General features: G+C 38.2%; 1 long non-coding RNA gene across 9 annotated transcripts in view; it reads right to left on the bottom strand.

Annotated features, from left to right (window-relative positions):
- LOC143644884 (uncharacterized) overlaps positions 1 to 20,676 on the bottom strand; it is a 170,244-nt gene that overhangs the window by 46,351 nt on the left and 103,217 nt on the right. The window contains exon 3 of one of the 9 annotated variants that reach the window (XR_013156934.1): positions 9,368 to 12,850. The exons of the other annotated variants lie outside the window; for them this stretch is intronic. This is a non-coding gene — a long non-coding RNA (uncharacterized LOC143644884). Of the gene's footprint in view, positions 1 to 9,367; positions 12,851 to 20,676 lie in introns of those variants that run through there. 9 annotated transcript variants of the gene reach the window in all.

Raw genomic sequence — 20,676 nt, 5'->3', positions numbered from 1 at the left:
TATTTAGCATAATTTAAGGGCCCCAGGATTTTCAGCAATGCAAAGGAGCACTGGCTTCAACTTAATGTCACCAGCTGCATTAGCCCTTATCAAGAGAGTCAGTCTGTCCTTTGAAGCTGTGAACGCAGGTATTGACTTCTTCTCTCTAGCTATAAAAGCCCTGGATGGCAACTTCTTTCAATGGAAGACTGTTTCATCTACACTGAAAATCTGTTGTTTAGTGTCGCCACCATCATCAATTATCTTAGCAAGATTTTCTGGATCACCTGCCCCAGCTTCTACATCAGAAATTGCTACTTACCTTTTAATTTTATGTTATAGAAATGTTTTTTTTTATGTTATAGAAGCTCATGAACCAACCTCTGCTAGCTACAAATTTTTCTTCTGCAGCCTTCATAGAATTGAAGAAAGTTAGGGGATTGCTCCAGATTAGGCTGTGGTTTAAAGGAAGGTTGTGTCTGGCTTGATCATCTATTCAGACCACTAAAACTCTCTCCATATCAGCAATGATGCTGTTTTGCTTTCTTATCATTTGTTTGTGTTCATTGGAGTAGCACTTCTAATTTCCTTCAATAACTTTTCTTTTGTATTCCCAATTTGACTCACTGTTTGGCACAAGAGGCCCAGTTTTCAGCCTACCTTGGTTTTCAACATGCCTTCCTCAAGCTTAATCATTTCTAGTTTCACATTTAAAGTGAGATATGTGCAACTCTTCCTTTCACTTGAACACTTAGAGGCCATTGCAGGGTTATTAAGTGGCCTAATTTTAATACTGTTTTGACTTAGGATATAGGGAGACCCAAGGAGAGGAAGTGGGCAGAGTGGTCAGTACACATACTCATTTATCAGTTAAACTTTCTACCTTATATGGGTGTGGTTCATGGCACCTCACAGCAATTACAATAGCAACATCAAAGATCCCTGATCACAGAGCACCATATCAATATAATAATGAAAAACTTTGAAATATGGTGTTAATTACCAAAATGTGACACAGAGACATGAAATGAGCACATGACATTGGAAAAATGGCACCGATAGACTTGTTTGTTGGAGGGTTGTCACAAACCTTCAATTTGTAAAAAATAATAACAAAATTTTTTTTAAATGCAGTATCTGTGAAGTACAATAAAGCAAAACACAATAAAAGGATGTATGCCTGCAAATGCTTCATGTGCAGTTACTACAATCGCAGAAACAGATGAATTAACACCCTAAATATATGACAATATACTAAGTTTTGCTCAGTTCCACAACAGTGTCACCTTTAAAGGAAGTTGTTTATCACCTAAGCACAACATGGTGCCTTAGAGAATAATTTGGATATTTGATAAAAAACACTCAGCTTTTTTCTTTAATTTTTCTCTACCCTTTCCCTCTGCCTTAAATAAGCAAGCTGATTAACTGCAGAAAATTGAATGTTACTGGCTGTCCATATCTTTCTGTGTTGTGTACTTGTGTGTGTGTGTGCCTGTGTGTCTGTGTGGATAAGTCATGTTTAAAATAGACACCTAAAGATATGTGATATTACAAACGGAAAACATACAGGACCACTCTATTTCGCATCAAAATCACTAATGTATTTCTTCTCATTTCTGAAAAGGTGCATACATGCCTTGGGAAGAGGATTTGTTCTGACGGTTCTTTATAAAATCAGTATTTGTTAGGGGATGTTTGAAAACTTCAGAATAGTACCATTTACACTTCAAACATTTATATAAACAAATTTTTCTTCTCTCTGAAGAGAAAATCTCAAGTAATAGTTAAAGTTAGGGTACCTTTGATCCTTGGCTTTTTTTTTTTTTTTTTTGCCTTGAGAGTACACTGCATTTACAGCTGACATTTTTTATGTCTTCTTTGGAACTGCATTTCTTATAGACCCCCTGAATCACCACAGAGAATCACCATGATTAATCAATGAAGACCAGAGACTTGAAAAAGTCATCTGTGCTCAGTTTCCTTTGATGCAATACCTAAACTTTGGGTCTGATTTTTATGAATTTGATGTCTAAATTGGATTATAAGCAGAACTTTTTTATATAGAATATGTGGAGCATATTCCACATATGCAGTATATATGGTGCATTGTGGGGACACAGGCTCAGGTACAAGGGAAATCTTTACTTGAATGACTGCTTTTTACTTACCGTACAGCATAAAGGGTCCAGAGGAGCAAAGGAAGAGACCTAATCATGGCCAGTCTCCTAGGAATGTCAGTTCTCCAATCAGAGCAGATGGATGGCAGCTTCCCATGCCCCATTTTGCGTTGGAAAGGACAGACCCATCTGTGCTGCCAGGGATGGGTTATTTCTATGACCCTGGGAAAGGTAATAAGGTTTCCTGCCCTGATAAGCAACTGGAGCTGCTTTTTCCCGATTTTCAGGTTTAAGATCATGTCAGACCTTTTCATTAGAACTAATTCCCCAGCCCTGGAATGGAAACATACTGAAACATCTATACACAATTGAAAAGGTGGGGGGGGGGAGGGGGAGACAGGGGCTGGGAGTGGCTGCTAGGTGTGTCCTCAAATTCCCCAGCAGAATGCTGCATCTTTAGGGTTAGGCACTACCCAGATGAAATTTTTAAAAATTCTATGGCAAAGAACTAATTACAATTAATAACACAGCTATAAAATTTTAATGTTAGTGGGACACACAGCCTTTATAGAGATACCACTATTATTTTGGGGCAGTTTTTAATGAGTGGAGGTTTTGAATAACCTGTTATGACCATCTCAGTGACAGATGTTCAACGACTGGCAGTTTGGGGTTTCAGCAAATGAATCTAGAAAGACTTGTTCACTTCTGAAATGCTCAAACACATTTTCTCTTTTCAGTTAATGGAGTCTTTGCAACAGATGTATAGTTAAATTTTCCTTCCTGAATTCCCTATTATAATTAGAATACCTTTCAGGAAGCAAAGAACAGAGAGAGAGAGAGAGAGAGAAAGAGAGAGATCAGGCACATCATTGCATATAGAAAATCTTCTTCAGTTATGGCTAAGCTAATGTTTCATTCTTTACCTATTTGTGCTAGCCCTTTATGATCACTATTACCCATCTTTAGATGCCATCTGGACCCCTCTAGGAATGCAATAGTGGTAGCTTTTATAGAGTACTTAATAAGAGTTCCTGTAATAGATTGAAATCCAAGGAAGTTTTTTGTTTTTTGTTTTTAACTTTTCCCTTCATCAAAGATGTTCTCATATTACCACGTTTGAGTACAGCCTAAACTGCAAACTGCTTGGTCTCTCATTTGGGTCAGGATAATGTTCTTAATTAACCTCCCACATTGTGATACAATGCAATTCTGTAAAACACTGAAATAGGAATTCTTATTTTTAATTGAGTGAGGAATCATTTGGAGAATCCATAAAAGCTGTGAAATTTCTGTCTGGAAAAATACATGCTTTTTCACCAAGTTCAGGATAATAGATCCTCTGATACCCTTTCACTGATTCCAAGTTTTGAAAAAATCTCTTTGCAATACATCAATTTGGCAATAAGAAATTTCTAGGGCGACTTCTTAGGCTTGGTTTATATAATTCTAGGAATATTGATTTTCCATTTAGCTGTTATTAAAAAGTAAAAATACTTTCCAATAATAGTGGACAATCTCCATTTTCATTATAGTGCAAAGTATTTTAATTTGAAATCATTACAATTAAACCACCAGACTCAGATCATAAGGTCTAGTGGAGTCAGAAATATTTATCATGTAAATAACAACATGAAAAACTGAATACTGTTGATAAGTGCTTAGCATAATACAAATATGACTTTCCACTTACACTATTATATTCGTCAAGTTGTGATCCATAGATTGCAAGACTTGATAATATGGCATTATAAGGACTCAGCAGATTATATATTATTATACTTTAAAGTATTATTTTATATTTGGGCCTGATCCAGTTACTTGGGAAAGTGAACACCCAAATGAAATGATCTGAGGATTTATGGGTATATTAATTTTTCAACTACTTAAACAAATATCATACCATGGGTTGGCTGAACAACAGGAATTTACTGCCTCATGGTTTGAGAGGCACAAGGGTTGCTCAGGAGCATTCTGGCTGGCTGGCCATCCTTGGGTTCCTTGGCTTTCCTACCACATGGCAATATCCTCTCCTTTCTCTTCTGGGTTCTGCTGACTTCCAGCTTCTTGCATCTACCCTTGGCTTTTTTTTTCTCTTTATGTCTGAATTCTATTCTTCTTAAAAAGGACTACAGAAATCCATATTCAAGCCTAATCTAATTCAGTTGGCTATACCTGAACTTGAAATAGCATCCTCAAGAGTCCCTATTTACAATGAGTTCACAACTATAGGAATAGATTAAGATAAAGAACATGTTCTTTTTTTCCTGGGGTTCATAACTCAACCTGCCATTAATAGGTATTACAAATAAGACAAAATAATGTGTAACCAATTAAAGGATAATTTTGCATATCAAATTTTGGAGAAGTTAGAATAATATTTTTGAAAAAGGAAGTCATAGAATATCTTGGTGTAGATGATATTTGAGTAAATAGAAAGTAAAAGGAAGTATTATCTATACTATATTATAGCAGTTCCTCACTGAAACAGACAAGAGCTCAAATTAATTGAATTAAACCTTCAAGGCCTCTGTATCTGCACCTCTGGCCCCTGCTGTCATGTTTGCTCCCCATTTAATTTACTTAAGGTTATAAGGTTGTCTTTTTCTTAGCATATGATTTTTTCACCTGTATATTTTCAATTACTAGAATGTCATGATTAAATAAATTATATATTTTTAAGCAAATAATGCAAAAAAGGATAAAGGAGAGATAGAGATGAAATATATACAAAAACATTAAAACATTTAGAGAATAATAGGAATATCAAGTGTTTAATTTTCCAAAAGTAGAAAAACAAATTTAAATTAAAAGGAAAATAATATTTGAGGAAATAATGTTTCAGAATATCCTGGAATTAAAAAAAAATAACATGGGTGTTTTTCAGAAAAATGAAAAAAAGTTTTTAAATAAAACAGGCAATAATGATAAAATAAATAGAAATAATTTTTTTAATTAAAACTTCAAATCTTAAAAGTCTGAAAGAAGTAATACAGAGTAGATTAAAACACACCATCATACACAACCAGACAAAGTAAAACATTAAAACATCAGAAATAAATGAAGGTGTGCAAAGTTTCCAGAGAAAAGAACCAGATTACTTAGGCAGAAATGTGTATCATGTTAACATTTGCATTATCATCAACTATGCAGTTACAAGAAGAAAATTAAGTACATTTTTAAAGTATAAAGGGAAAAGAACTAATAATTTTGAATATAAAATTTTATATGCACCTAAATTATCATTTAAACTTGAAAATCAAATAACAATATTATAAGACATACAAGGCCTGTTACTGTGAAAATGCTTTTTGAAATTACTCTCAGAGGAAATAATCTAGAGGTCAGTAAAACTTTTTCTCCAGGTGTTAAGTATTTTAGGTTTTGTAGGCCACATACAGTTCTCATTGTTCTATTTACAACTCTTTATATATAAAAAGCATTCTTAGCTCAGGGATGTACCAAAAGATCTGTGGATCAGAAAATATAGTGTAAAGACCCTTGAAACAATCCAATGAAAAGAGAACAAAATTCCGGGAGATAGAGAAACTAAAGAGGATCTAATAACTTAAAAAGCATTGCAATAAAAATCTAAAAGCGGAATGAAAACTCTCCCAAACTTCTTCACACCATGGCACATATAAAACATGAGAAAAATGGAAACACAAGAATAAATGGATGACACTGTTCATGCACAAGGGGATCAGCCAGAAGACTTGGTCATATCTACACACATCCTAAGCCTTTGCTGATCAGTACTGAAGAGAACCTGTAATACGAGGGCACACTGACATACCAATTGGGACAGCTCTGCTCTGTATTTTACCACTATGCATTAATTGGGGAGGGGTCTAGTTTGAAAAAGAGCAGAGAATGCTTAAAGTCTTCCATGGCTTTTATTTGTTTTGGTGAAAGCTAAGCATGAGGAATTTATAGGGCACTTTACAATGTAAATATGTGTATCAATAGGTTAGCAAAAATCACCAAAACAATAAAAATTGAATATATAACTTCCAAGTCATTAGATTAAAAAATAACTCTTTATAGGGGAAGTAGGAAAGGATAACACAAAGAAAGTATAAAGAGAAAACATGAAATAAGATTTATAAAAAGTCTTGATAATACAAACTTGTGATAAAAAGATCAAGAAGATAAATAATTATGATCATATATACTAGTAGCAATATATTCTCATATGTATATGGCAAAAACTAATAAAACTGTAATTGAAGTAGGAAGAGAATAAATCAACATTTTAGTTAGCTATTTTAACACATTTCTCTCATAAATGTATAAAGCATAACCAAAATAAAGTCCAGACTATTTGTATAATGTGATTAATAAGATTTTCCTCTCTTTTCACCAAATAGACCACAAAGAGCCATCTTAGAATACTGAAGAGAATCAATCAATAAGACTATGATCTCAGGCCATAATGAAATAAGACTTGAAATAAATAGCAGAAAAGGGAATATTTAAAATTGTATTTCTGGAAATGTTAAAAATCTAAGACTAATTTTTGAATTAGAGAAGAAGTCATAAAGAAATACAAGTATGTAGAACTGAAAGGAAATAGTAAATAACAAGATTTGACCTATTTAGCCATTACAGCAAACACTGACTGATAGTCCTCACTTTCAGGTAAAGTATGTAAGGAAGCTGCTGTCATGGTACAGGATCTCTGAATATCAGAAAGACAAAGGCTTTGTTCTGGAATGGAGACACCCACATAGGAAATGTAGCTCTTTCCAGGGAGTATGTTCACGCTGATAAAGCAGTCTGGTATTCTGTGTGCTAGAGGGGTAAATGCATGTGTATAGGCATGTGTGTGAGAGTGCGCATGCATGTGTGTTTGGGTGAGAGAATAACCAAGTGGCTTAGTATAAAAGATAAATTAAGACTGTTTTTAATCTCACTTTTTCTTCCCATCTTTTCTTTGTAAGAGCTGACTCTACTTGGATAATTTTCCCAGTTTCCACCTTTATTTTAGCCCTGGGATTTATAATCTCAGCTGTGGCTTTTATGACAATGATACAATGATCAACACTGTTACCCACCTTCTGTAGTCCCAAAATTCAAAAACTCTCTCACCTGCTGATGGCCTTTCTCTGGTTAGTAACACAGTTACCAGAAAAACAAATGGTGATTCCCTTGACATGCACATCTACAACATAATTGCCATTCTCATTCATATTTAAAGATATTATTGTAATTGCTAGAATTTGATTTATTAGCATGGTTGTTTTAGAGTAATTTGGTTGACAATAGGAAAGAGTGAGAATGTGAGATTTAGAGAGAGAAAAAAAAAATAAGCTTGTGGGACAGTTGTTCAACTTGGCCAGAGAGATTAGGGAATACTACTTTGGGGAATATAAGGTCTGGCAAGAATTATGTCATGTTAGTAGCTTAAAATAAGCCATGATGGGAGTATTTAAACCTCAAAAATCAGCAAAAGCTATAAATCAGGGCTCCGCAAGATCCCTTTTTGAAGATCCATGTGTTAAATGTTTACCCGCATAGTACTGATTGTAGGAAAACTGTAACATGATATTAGAGAGTTTTCCTTTCATGAATAGATGTGTGTGTGTCGATTTGAAACTGCTATGTACCCCAGAAAAGCCTTGTTCTTTAACCCTGATTCAGTACTGGGTGGATCTTTTAATTAAGTTGTTTCCATGGAGATGTGACACACTCATTTGTGGGTGGGACCTTTTGATAAGGAGGCTTCCATGGAGATGCATCTCTACCCATTCATGGTGGGGTTGCTTACTGGAGTCCTTTAAGAGGGAACCATTTTAGAAAAAGCTACAGAGCCACTGGAACCAACAGAGCCCATACAGCCAGAGACCTTTGGAAATGCAGAAGGAAAACACCCCTGGGAAGTCTAATGAAATGAGAAGAGGAAGCTAGCAGACATTGCCATGTGCCTTTCCACCAGAGAGAGATAACCAGAAGACAAAAACCCCAGTTGACACTAGCTACATGCCTTCCCAGTTGACAGAGGTGCTCCAGACAGCATCAGCCTTTCTTGACTGAAGGAAACCTCTTGTTGGTGCCTTAATGTGGACATTTTCATCGTGTTAGAAGTGTAAACTTTCAGCTTAATATTGCAACTTAATAAATTCCTTTTTAAAAAGCTATTCCATTTCTGGTATATTGCATTCCAGCAGCTTTAGCAAACTAAAACAGTATGTATGAAAGGGAGAGAAAGCAAGAGAGAAACAAGAACAGAAACAAAATTTCATATTTTTCCACACTTATTCTACGATTTCACAATGCTAGATAAACTTAAAATATCAACTCAATCAACAATTTTATATATGTGACAAATTGTATTTTTCTCTTATTCCATAGTAGCCAGGCAGCCATATGCCACCTATGCTACAATTCTGAGCTTCCCTTGTCTTCATTCTGCCCATATGACTACATGTACATCAACAGGATTTGAGCTGAAGGATATGCACAACTTCCAGCCCATTCCATAAAGCTTTCCACATATCCTCCAATATGACTTTTTTCCCCTACCCATGGACTGGAATAGCAATGACAATAACCATATAAACCTAGGAAGCCAAATGGTGATATCTATTTCTGAATGAATGCCTGGAATAATCTGCTCCAGACCCTCAAGCCCTGACCCCCAACCTCACTCACCTGGAAATCTGCATGACTCTTATGTGTAAGAGAAATAATTTCTATTGTGCTTGATGCCTTATATTTCATATCAATTTGTTAGAACAGTTTAGCATATCCTAAATAATGGAGTATGTCATACACACCAAGCAAATGAAGGACACCTCAACAGACTGTTTTCCTCTAATTATTAATAGCTATGTAGAAGCAGCCAGGAATGATAAACTCAATCAATAGTTGTGAACAATAGCTGTGACTCTGTAAGACTGCCTTGCCTCATCAGCAGTGGCCAATTCTATTTCAATTATGGATGCAACTTTGCTTGTTGGGAGAAGAGAATGGGGATCTAGGAAGTGAGGTTAGAATTTGAAACTAAACTCTGCCTGCTACTAACCTCCCAGATACATAAATCAGAAGAGTAAAGGGATAGTGACAAAAGAGGAAAGGGAAAAACCTAGAGGGAGAAATCTAGGGGAAGATGTGGTTTTTTGAAAGACCAATGCTCCATGTTGATCCACTGTGCATCTTAAAGGTCAAAATCAAGACTCTTGAACTAATTGTATTAAAAACCGGGTTTGATTCCTGAACCATGCACCTAAAAAAGAAAAAAAAAAAAAAAAAAAGCAGACTCTCTCTGTGTCTGGGATGATTGCCACCTGCCATTTATGAACCATTGCTCCTTTCCTCTCCAGGAACTCATCTGGAAACTAGGAACACCAATAGGCAAAATAGGTAGCAGCATATTTGTAAATCATAGATTATTATGATTTAATGTGAATTAATGAAGCCAAAGGGAAGAAGCAGATATGTGGGAAGTGGTGGGGGTCAAATGCTATTGCAAAGCTACTACAATAGAATGAAAATAGCATGCTCCTTCCTGGTGGCTGTATCAGGTCTGCCAAACTGGACATCGACCTCACTGACTGGTAAAGAATTCTCACTCCCTCTAGCAGTTCATACTTTTTTTTTACTTTAAAGTTGGCATGCTCAAACTCACTTGTTATCAAAACATCCCTTCATTTGATTGCCATGATAATGATAATGACATGATAATATTAACAACAAAATAATTAATATTGGTATAGCATCTCACCACTTGCATGCACTCTCCTATAGTCCAATTTTGCACTCAAAATAATCTTCTCACTGGTTATTGTCATTTTGCTCTCCTTCCCCATCCATTCTTCACCCTCCCTGCTCTGTTCTTTGCCCTGGGTAGGGTGGAGAGGGGCTAATCCCTAAAAACTGTTTCATCTAACTCCACAGATTCTGGCTTACATTTGGGTAAGGCCAATGAGAGGCAGTAGTCAAGAGGCCAGGAGGAGAGAAGGGTCACATGGCTTATTTCCTCATTTCTTCCTACTTTTGTTGTGTTGGTTTTGGCCCGAGATGCAACCTTTTATGACCACAGCTTCTTCCTGGCTACGGATCCTCCAAGGCTTCAGTTTGCCCTGGACTCCAACACACAATGTTCTTTCTTAACCCTTTGGGTGTTGACGTGGTAGTAGATTCCAGCTGCAGCCAGCTTCCAGGAGTTTCAACATCCCTCAAAGTCTCCCTAATCCTCACCTCTGTAAATATTACCTTCATTAAGTTATCTTTGGATAAATGACTTAATGAAGTCATTTATTTAAATGACTGGAATTCTGTTTTCTACCAGGACTCTGAATGATACAATAGATTTTATTTTCTCTCTCTCTCTCTCTCTCTCTCTCTCCCTCTCATACACACACACTCATACATACATCACACTACACACACCCAGAATTTTTACAGTATTTCATCTTCGCTTCTATGCTTGCCACCCTGTTTTAGTTTGTGAAAGCTGACAAAATGCAGTATTCCACAAATGCGCTGGCTTTGACAATGAGGTGTTATACGATTTATATATTGTGAGGCCATGAAAATCTCCAGATCAAGGCATCAACAGGATAGTACCAGAACTCCGATGGCAGGCTGCCAGCATCCTCTGCTCCTCTGTGATATGGGAAGGCACAAAGCTAGTGTCAACTGGTCCTACTCTCCCAGGTTTGGTTGCTTTCGACTTCTGGCTGCTTCAGCTTCTCTGGTTTTTCTTTCTCAGCTTCCATGGTTTTCTTTGTATTTCATATCATATAAAGGACTCCAATGAGAGGACTAAGACATTATTGGGGCATGCATCAAATGTCCCAGCCACAATAGGTCTACACCCACAGGAATGGATTAGCTTTAAGAACATGATCTTTTCTGGGATACATGCACATTCAAACTATCACACACTTCAACTTCATTATCTATATCACTCACCCTCATTCACTAAACTCTAATTGTTCAACGTTTATTGATCATTTACTATATGTGAGAAACTGTTCTAGGTGATAGAGAAACAAAAGCATTTTGTTCTTTCATGTGATTTATATTTGGGAGGTAGAGAGAGAAGGGACTCAACAATAAACTGTAGCATCTAAGAGAATTAGATAATATTAGACAGTTAGTGCATTGAAAATAATAAAATTACATGACATATAGAAAGTGACAAGGTGGCCCAGTTGAGTTCTCTCTGAGGAGAGGACATTTGAGCTAATATCTGAATGATATGAGTTTATCATTTTAGACCTTGGGATATGATATGCCCAAGATTGTAATGAAGCTGTTGTGCACTAAGAAATAAAAAATAAGATCATGGTGGCAGGATCATACATAGCAAGAAGGGAAGTGACATGTGATTGTAGAATTTGGCAGAAGGGAGTAAATGTATGGTGCTTTTTGCCATGAGAAGAAGTTTGAACTTTATAAAGGGTTTTCTTTTTAAATTCTGAGGGTACCACTGGAAGTACTCAAATCACTTTTTCAAGTTTTAAAAGGACTGCCTATAAAAAAGGAGTTATACTCCAATCCCCTGTTTTATTCAAAGAAGGAAGGAAGATTTAGTATGAATGGCTAAGGATTCTTCTGCCTATGATTTTCAGGGATTATGCACTCTCTTTCGGGAAGAAAGACATCTAAGCAAGTGTTTTGAGGGCTCAAATGACAAAACCATATTCCCAGTCGCTTTGTGTAGGATTTTCCTCCCATACTCTCGCTTTGCTATCACTATTACTATCATCGAGTTCCTTGATACATATTGTACTATAAAGAGATGTTGTGAGTTATTCTGGGTTATTCCAACATGAAAATTTGTAAATCTGAAGTCTCTGCATGTAAGTGATACTCAGAGTGGTCACACATGACCCTTGGATATAGAACTCTGTTGTTGGTGTGGCCACTCAAATCTTCTCAACATACCCACAGCCCTCTTAGATGCCTGTTTCATAGTCAAAAGGTCTGTCGGGTTCGGGTCAGCCAAGGTCTACCCATATCATATTTTTTGCTTTACTTAGTTAATATCCTAATGCCACATCTGATGTTAAATAATTTCTAACCTAACATTTGGGATACTTATGACAGCCTCTCTCTTTTATGTCAACCAAAGCACTGCAATATAAATTAGTCCCTCTAAACTGCTTACCCCTGTAATTAACTCTGCGCTAGGAATAGCTGTTTTATAACTGCTAGAAATCAAAGCACTATGCCACTGAAGTATTCACTTGCCAGGAGACCATGACATTCATCCATTAAATGGATGATGCTTAAAACAAGCCTCTTCTCCTTTTCTCTTTGAAAGATTGCTTCACTGAATGGACATTGCCTTGAGTTGCATTAAGGGAAATGGGAGTTGAATCAGCAGCATTTGTGCAATGTTTAACTCCTATTACTCTGTTCCCATGAGCATAGGAATTTGCATGGTTAAGCAGACTAGAGGCCATAATGATAGAATTCAGAGTGGGTTGGCAGCACCAGAATGTCTAAGAATGTACTAAGCCCATAGGCTCCATTTTTCTGAATTCATCTCGTAAGAAATAGTCAGTGCTTTTGAGGACAAGGCTAATAGCCCCTAATTCCTTGGGTGTTCATTATGAAATGCTATTAGTCATGCCAAAGTAATTTGCTATTAATACGGATGTAATACACAATGCTATCAAAATTTCCACTGTAATGCAGCCTTCATAAATGTCTATTACCTTCTCAACAGCTTCTGTTTCCACAGTTTGTATTAACCTCTTTGAAGATGAGTGAACGTTATTCTGCACAGCACAGTGTAGCTGCAGATGGAGTAGGGGATGAGGGAGCATTGGTTACTCATATAGATCATGTCTTCAATTACACACATATGGTACATGATCAGATCATGGGGGTCACACAAATTATGTCTCTTAATTATCAGAAACTCAATAGAAAAAGAAAATATGTGTACCTAATGCTTACATTTTTTGGCACTAATGCTATCAATTTAATATGTTGAGGATAGCTGCTTGAATGTTCCTTGTTTTATGCCTCTGATGAAAGTACCATTATTTTTTGTACTTGAGACACAAGATCAAGTTAATGACAAATGCTAACAAATGTAAGGGATTTGAACATGGGGATTTGGAAGAGAAGAGTTCATACTTGAACAGAAACAATGTTGAAATGCAGACAATTAAAAGTTTATCTTCAGTCTTTTAGAAGACTATGAACAGCGTAGCAAATGCTTTTCCCAGTTTTTACTTTCTCAAATACCATTCTTACTCATTGCCCAGTTGACTTCTGTTCTTCTTATACAGAGGCCTATGTCTTATTTCCCTTGTTGGATTGTGAGTTTAAGGTCAAAAAGCAAGCCTCATTCATCTCTGTTTCACTGTCAGTGCCTAGCACACCATTTACAGATTAAGTGCTCAGAACTGTTTGTTGGATGAAACTATGAATAAGTGGTAAAGTAAAACTATATTTGAAATTATAGAATAGCCAACTATTTTGAACTTTAAAAATGGTGATTTATATTGGTTCATTATCATACACAGTCCTAAGACAAATAAGTTAACATACGCTCAGTTTCTCAAACAGATCTTCTATTTTCTTAAGTTGTATATTCAAAAATGTTATGCTTACTTCCTATAGTAAGTGATTCTGGGTACTCTTGGCCCTGTCAAACATTCAAGAAAGGAGTATAAAATTTTTTCTGCTGAGCTTGCAAAAATTGACTAATAAAACAGATGACACTTTGTACATATAATTTGAACATACCAACATTATCCAATTCTTAATATACAGAACATACTCATATCCTATTTTTTTGGCAAAAAAAACCACATACACATACACACAAAAAAAAGATTCTTGGCCTGAAAAGTAGTGCAAATAGATGTCCTAAATCTTGAAATATTTGCATGGCACTGACACTAGATTTATTTAATGCCATGACTTACACACATTTTAATAGATTCCCAACATGAAAAAGACAGTGAAAGAGTTTGGCCTGCTCAAATAAAATGATGAATAAATAAATATAGCAGCTAATAATAAAAAGAAATGTGACATAAATAACGGTAAGCTGAAAAGTAATTGTAGAAGTTTATGGTTATTGGGCTGAATCTAAGATGATATTAAATTTCTACTGGCATTTCAAGAGTTGCCCTAATTAATCAATTGGTAATTGCAACTGTGATTACTGGCCGTGATTATGATTAATTGCCAATACTGATTGATCCTCCAATAATTCTGTCATGTTCTTCTATATGGAATCTCTGCTGCATTAAGAGGATTTGTGAGACACAGTTATTAAAAGCAAATAATCAAACTCTTCTCATTTCTCATTATGGAACTGTTCTCATTATGGAACTGTTCTCATTATGGAACTGTCCTCAGGGGACAAGATTTGTGATGGTGGAATCATGGATAGCTTCACAGTAGGAGAAAGCCAGGAGAGGACAGCATTATGCCAGAGATGATTTTAATAAAAGAGCCTCATTATGGAGATCAAGTGTATATAATATTTCATTGATGATGGGCTTACATACATTACACCCCCTACTAGTTGAGCCTCCTTTCATTATAACAGTGTGATCTCTTCTGTCCACCCCAATCACTATCTTCTTCAGTCTCATGGGTGGTTAAAATAAATATCTCTGTACTTTTTCAACTGTCACATAAAAAGTGGTGCATTATCCAGTTCTTTAGGCAAATGCTATGAATGGAAGGTCACAAGCTGAGGTAATATTTCTGGGCTAACATAAAAAATAGAAAGACTGGAAAGATATTTGCCTTATATTTCATTAGCCTGAGCCAGGTGGAGGTAGACATAAGGGAGTGGTGGTGCATATACAGCCTAAAAGATTCACTTGCGAGAGTGACAGCTCCCCCCAGTCACTGATAGAATTTCTCTTAGAAGTAACTTGGGGGAAAAGTAAGCTCACTTAGAAAATACTGAAAATATGACTCATTTTCAATGAAGATGAGAACCAGAATATATCCTGTACATGCTACAGCCTGAATCATTTGAAAGTGCTTGATCCAGGTGGGTGGCCATTAAATAATCTCTGAATGAGTGAACAAGTGTACACACTTCCGCAGGCTAAGACCCAAAATGCATACATTTACATGTTGCACTACTTGCATTTCAATGTATTACATGTATTTAATCCTCCTAACAACCCTATTAGGTGGTGCTATATTGATGTTCATTTTACAAATGTGGAAACTTAGCAGAAAAGAAAGTAACCTAATCAAACCCACATAATTAGTAATTGACAGCTGAACTAAAGGACTGGAGCTTAGTTCACTACTGCACCAAAGCACGTGCTTTGAAACAACTGTGATATTTGCCTGATTTTCAGAATATTCCAGAAGGCAAAATACATTTTTCCTACATCATAAAACAATGGCTTAAACTACCTGAGGTTAAAGCAGAATTGGGTTTGAACCCATCTGTCTGTTGCCATTACCCTTTCCTCCCTCCTTTTTCCTGGGCCCTGTCTCCACTTTCTGTCTCCCCTCTTCCCCTGTGTGAATGTTCTACTCAGAGAGGTTGATCTCCCAGATCTGCCCCAGGCTGCCTTCATTCATAACTTCATGGCCCTGGATTTGGCCCTGGATTAGTTCCCTATTGCTGCTGTAACAAATTAGCACAAACTTTGTGGTTTAAAACAACACAAGGCTTATGATCTTACAGGGCTTATTATCTTACAGGGCTTATTATCTTACAGTTCTGGAGGACAGAAGTCCACAATCACCTTCAGCAGGCTGAAGTCAATGTATCAGCAGGGCTGGTTCATTCTACAAACTCTAGGGGAGAACCGGTGTCCTTGCCATTGTAAGCTCCTAGAGTCTGCACTGTTTCTTGGCTTGTGGCAAGAGCTAGCAGCATGGTGTCATCCCATCTCCTTCCCTGACTTGGCCTTCATCATTCCATCACTTTCTTTAAATCTGCTCTCTTAGCTCCCTTTATAAGGACCCTTGTGATTAATTGGCCCACCTAAATAATCCTTCATTATCTCCCCATGTCAAAATCCTGAATTTAATCATATCTGCAAAGTCCCTTGAGCCATATAAAGAAATAAGTTCACAAATCCCAAGGATAAGGATTTATCCTTTGGGGGGGGGGCATTATTCAGCTGTCACATGCCTGTATATGGTCTCCTCATCTGGAATGCCTTTGCTCTCCAATGCCTTCTGCCCTTCAGTTTATTCCAAGCACACCTGTTTGTCCATTCTTGGGATTGATCTTACATCTTTAACTTAAAAAAGACAAAGGGCCATGAATTGAAGGTTTTTCATGACAGTGTTCTCTATGCTTGGCAAATTTTGTAAGTCATTCAATATCATTCAATTAGAGACTATGTGACTCTTGCAATAATTATGAAAATGATAATGAAAGATTAAGACTTGCTTGTATTTTAAGTGAAAAAACAGGACATAAAATAATCTCAGCCTTTTAATATTTATGCATTTGAATGAGACTAGAAGAAAATATAGAAATGTGAAATTAATTTATGAGAAGTTACGAGTATTTTATTTTACTTTCTGCAGTATTATTATTTTACTTCCAACTTCTTATCTCCTCCATGCGACCTCTCATTAAACAGTCTGTCTTTGCTAATTTATACTTTATAAAGTGTATTTAAAAATTTATTTTACTTACAGCATTGCATTCAGGAATCATTTCTACACTACTGGAGTATAAGGTCTGGATTCCCAAATCACTTAGCATATAACTGAACAGTCAATGAAATAAGAGACCTATAAATTATATTAAATTCAAAAACTAGTTGAAGAACATACACCATGCGTAGTGCTACCTTGCCTGGACTAGTCCAATTTATGCCTGTCTTCCTCTTTCACTCTCGAAAGTATCCCTCTGTCATGGTTAGGGACAGGTGTCAACTTGGCCAAGTTGTGGTACCTGTTCATCTGATTGGGCAAGCGCTGGCCTGTCTGTTGCAATGAGGACATTTCATAGGATTAGGTCATGATCACGTCAGCTACATCCACAGCTGATTCCATTTGTAATCAGCCAAAGGGGAGTGTCTTCTGCAATTAGTGATGCTAAATCCAATCATGGGAAGCCTTTTAAGGAGGACTCAGAGGAGACAGGTTGCATTCCTGCTTTGGCTGGTGAGCCTCTCCTGTGGAGTTCATCCAGTCCATTGGAGTCGTCGGCTTCACAGCCTGCCCTGTGGATTTTGGACTCTGCATTCCTACGGTCACGTGAGACACTTTCATGAATTTTATATTTGCAAATGTTCCCTGTTGATTCTGTTTCTCTAGAGAACCCTAACTAATACATCTTGGTACCAGGAGTGGTTCTTAAGGAACAGAATCTTAAAAATGGGTTTTTATGAATGGTTTTCTACTCTGACTGGGCTCAGAGACACTAAGGACTCTGATTCCCGTAATCAGAATGACACTCCCAATCCATGGACTGAGTTGGCAAAGGAGATAGTCAAAATATCATCATTCGATTCTCCTAATGCTTCGCTTGTACGAAGCCAGACTCTGGGGGATAATGTTTTTGACACCTTTACAGAGTTTTGTAGAAATAAGAGTTATAGAGATGTTGGTTGGTTGTTGTTAGATACACTGTCTACATTAAAGGGTGAAAGGGATGGGCTTAAGGCTTCAAACAAGAAGCTTAAGTGCCGTCTGAAAGATGTAGAGGTTTCTATGAGTATCCTGAAGGAAAATTTTATTTCCTGTAGCCGTAGACTTGAGATCTCTGAAAATCAGACTCAGAATCTTATAGTTAGAGTAGCAACTTTACAACGTAAACTGAAATCTCAGTCTTGCATGGTGTCTGCCGTTAAAGTGAGGGCATTGATTGGAAAGGAGTGGGACCCTGAAAAATGGGATGGTGACATATGGATTGATAATGATGTTGGGGGTGAGGTTGAAACCCTAGACCATGCTGAGCCTTCTTTAGATAACCCTGTAATAGTCTGCCCTGAGGACATAGCCGCCCCACCTCCAGCCTGCCTTGAGGAATTGGCCACCCAACCTCCTCCTGAAGGGATGCTGCATCTGGCCCCTCCCACATCCAAAAAAGAGGCACAACGCCTAGTTGGCCTTTTTGGATTTTGGCGACAACACATTCCTCATTTGGGTGTGCTACTCCAGCCCATTTATTGAGTGACCAGAAAAGCTGCTAATTTTGAGTGGGGACCTGAACAAGAGGAGGCTCTGCGACAGGTCCAGGCTGCTGTGCAAGCTGCTCTGCCACTTGGGCCGTATGATCCAGCAGATCCAATGGTGCTGGAAGTGTCAGTGGCAAATAGAGATGCTGTCTGGAGTCTTTGGCAGGCCCCTATAGGAGAATCACAATGCAGACCCTTAGGATTTTGGAGCAAAGCCTTACCATCTGCTGCAGATAACTACTCTCCTTTTGAGAAACAGCTTTTGGCCTGCTACTGGGCCTTAGTAGAGACTGAACGCTTAACCAGGGGCCACCAAGTTACCATGAGACCTGAGTTGCCTATCATGAGGTGGGTGTTGTCTGACCCACCAAGCCATAAAGTTGGGCGTGCACAGCAGCACTCTATTGTAAAGTGGAAATGGTATATACGAGATAGAGCCAGAGCAGGTCCTGAAGGCACAAGTAAGTTACATGAAGAAGTGGCACAAATGCCCATGGTTTCCACTCCTGCTGCCACATTACCTTCTCTTTCCCAGACCAGAGCTATGGCCTCTTGGGGTGTTCCTTACAGTGAATTGACTGAGGAAGAGAAAACTCGGGCCTGGTTTACAGATGGTTCAGCACGATATGCAGGTACCACCCGAAAGTGGACAGCTGCAGCATTACATCCCCTTTCTGGGGTGTCCCTGAAGGACAGTGGTGAGGGGAAATCCTCCCAGTGGGCAAAACTTCGAGCAGTGCACCTGGTTGTTCATTTTGCTTGGAAGGAAAACTGGCCAGAGGTGCGTTTGTATACTGACTCATGGGCTGTTGCTAATGGTTTGGCTGGATGGTCAGGGACTTGGAAAGACCATAATTGGAAAATTGGTGACAAAGAGGTCTGGGGAAGAAGTATGTGGATAGACCTTTCTGAGTGGGCTAAAAACATGAAGATATTCGTGTCCCATGTGAATGCACACCAGAGGGTGACTTCAGCAGAGGAAGATTTTAATAATCAAGTGGATAAGATGACCCGTTCTATGGATACCAGTCAGCCTCTTTCCCCAGCAACTAGTGTTATTGCCCAATGGGCTCATGAACAAAGTGGTCATGGTGGTAGGGATGGAGGTTATGCATGGGCTCAGCAACATGGGCTTCCACTCACCAAGGCTGACCTGGCTACAGCCACTGCTGAGTGCCCAATCTGCCAGCAGCAGAGACCCACACTCAGCCCCCAATATGGCACCATTCCCCGAGGTGACCAGCCAGCTACATGGTGGCAGGTTGATTACATTGGACCACTCCCTTCATGGAAGGGGCAGCGATTTGTTCTAACTGGAATAGACACATACTCTGGATATGGGTTTGCTTTCCCTGCACGCAATGCTTCTGCCAAAACTACTATCCGTGGGCTTACAGAATGCCTTATCCATCATCATGGTATTCCACATAGCATTGCTTCAGATCAAGGAACACACTTCACAGCAAATGAAGTGCGGGAGTGGGCACATGCTCATGGAGTTCTCTGGTCTTACCATGTTCCCCATCATCCAGAAGCTGCTGGATTGATAGAACGGTGGAATGGCCTTTTGAAAACTCAATTACGGTGCCAACTAGGTGGCAAAAACTTGAAAGGCTGGGGTAATGTTCTCCAGGAAGCTGTGTATGCTCTGAATCAGCGTCTGCTGTATGGTGCTGTTTCTCCCATAGCCAGGATCCATGGGTCCAGGAACCAAGGGGTGGAAATGGGTGTGGTGCCACTCACTATTCCTCCTAGTGATCCACTAGGAAAATTTTTGCTTCCTGTCCCTGCTACCCTGAGTTCTGCTGGTCTACAGGTTTTAGTTCCAAAACAGGGTGTGCTTTCTCCAGGAGAAACAACAGTGATACCAATGAACTGGAAGTTAAGATTGCCACCTGGCCACTTTGGGCTACTTATGCCTCTGGATCAACACACCAAGAAGGGGATTACATTATTGTCTGGGGTAACTGACCCTGACTATCAGAAGGAAGTAGGACTGCAACTACATAATGGAGGTAAAGAAGAGTTTTCTTGGAATATAGGAGATCCCCTGGGGCGTCTATTAGTACTGCCATGCCCTGTGATTAAAATCAATGGAAAACTGCAACAACACAATCCAGGCAGGACCACTAATGGCTCTGAGACTTCAGGAATGAAGGTTTGGGTCACCCCACCAGGCAAAGAACCACGGCCAGCTGAAGTGCTTGCTGAGGGGAAAGGGAACATGGAATGGGTAGTGGAAGAAGGTAGTGATAAATATGAACTTCGACCACGTGATCAGTTACAGAAACGAGGACTGTAATGCTGTTTTGTTTGTGTTATACTATTTAAGTTGTAAGATATCAAGTTTAAGAATGAATGTTGCCCAAGGATTTGCACCCTATTCTGGAGAGATTTAATGTGTTTCCAGTTATATGCTGGACAGTTGAGTATTGTCAGGTAAAAGAAAAAATGTGTGCTTATTTGTTTTCATTTGGAAATTA

This window comes from Tamandua tetradactyla, chromosome 8 (genome assembly GCF_023851605.1).
Source record: "Tamandua tetradactyla isolate mTamTet1 chromosome 8, mTamTet1.pri, whole genome shotgun sequence".
Classification (NCBI taxonomy): Eukaryota; Metazoa; Chordata; class Mammalia; order Pilosa; family Myrmecophagidae; genus Tamandua; species Tamandua tetradactyla.
The sequence above is the reverse complement of the archived record's forward strand: the minus strand, read 5'-3'. Positions and strand labels throughout refer to the sequence as shown.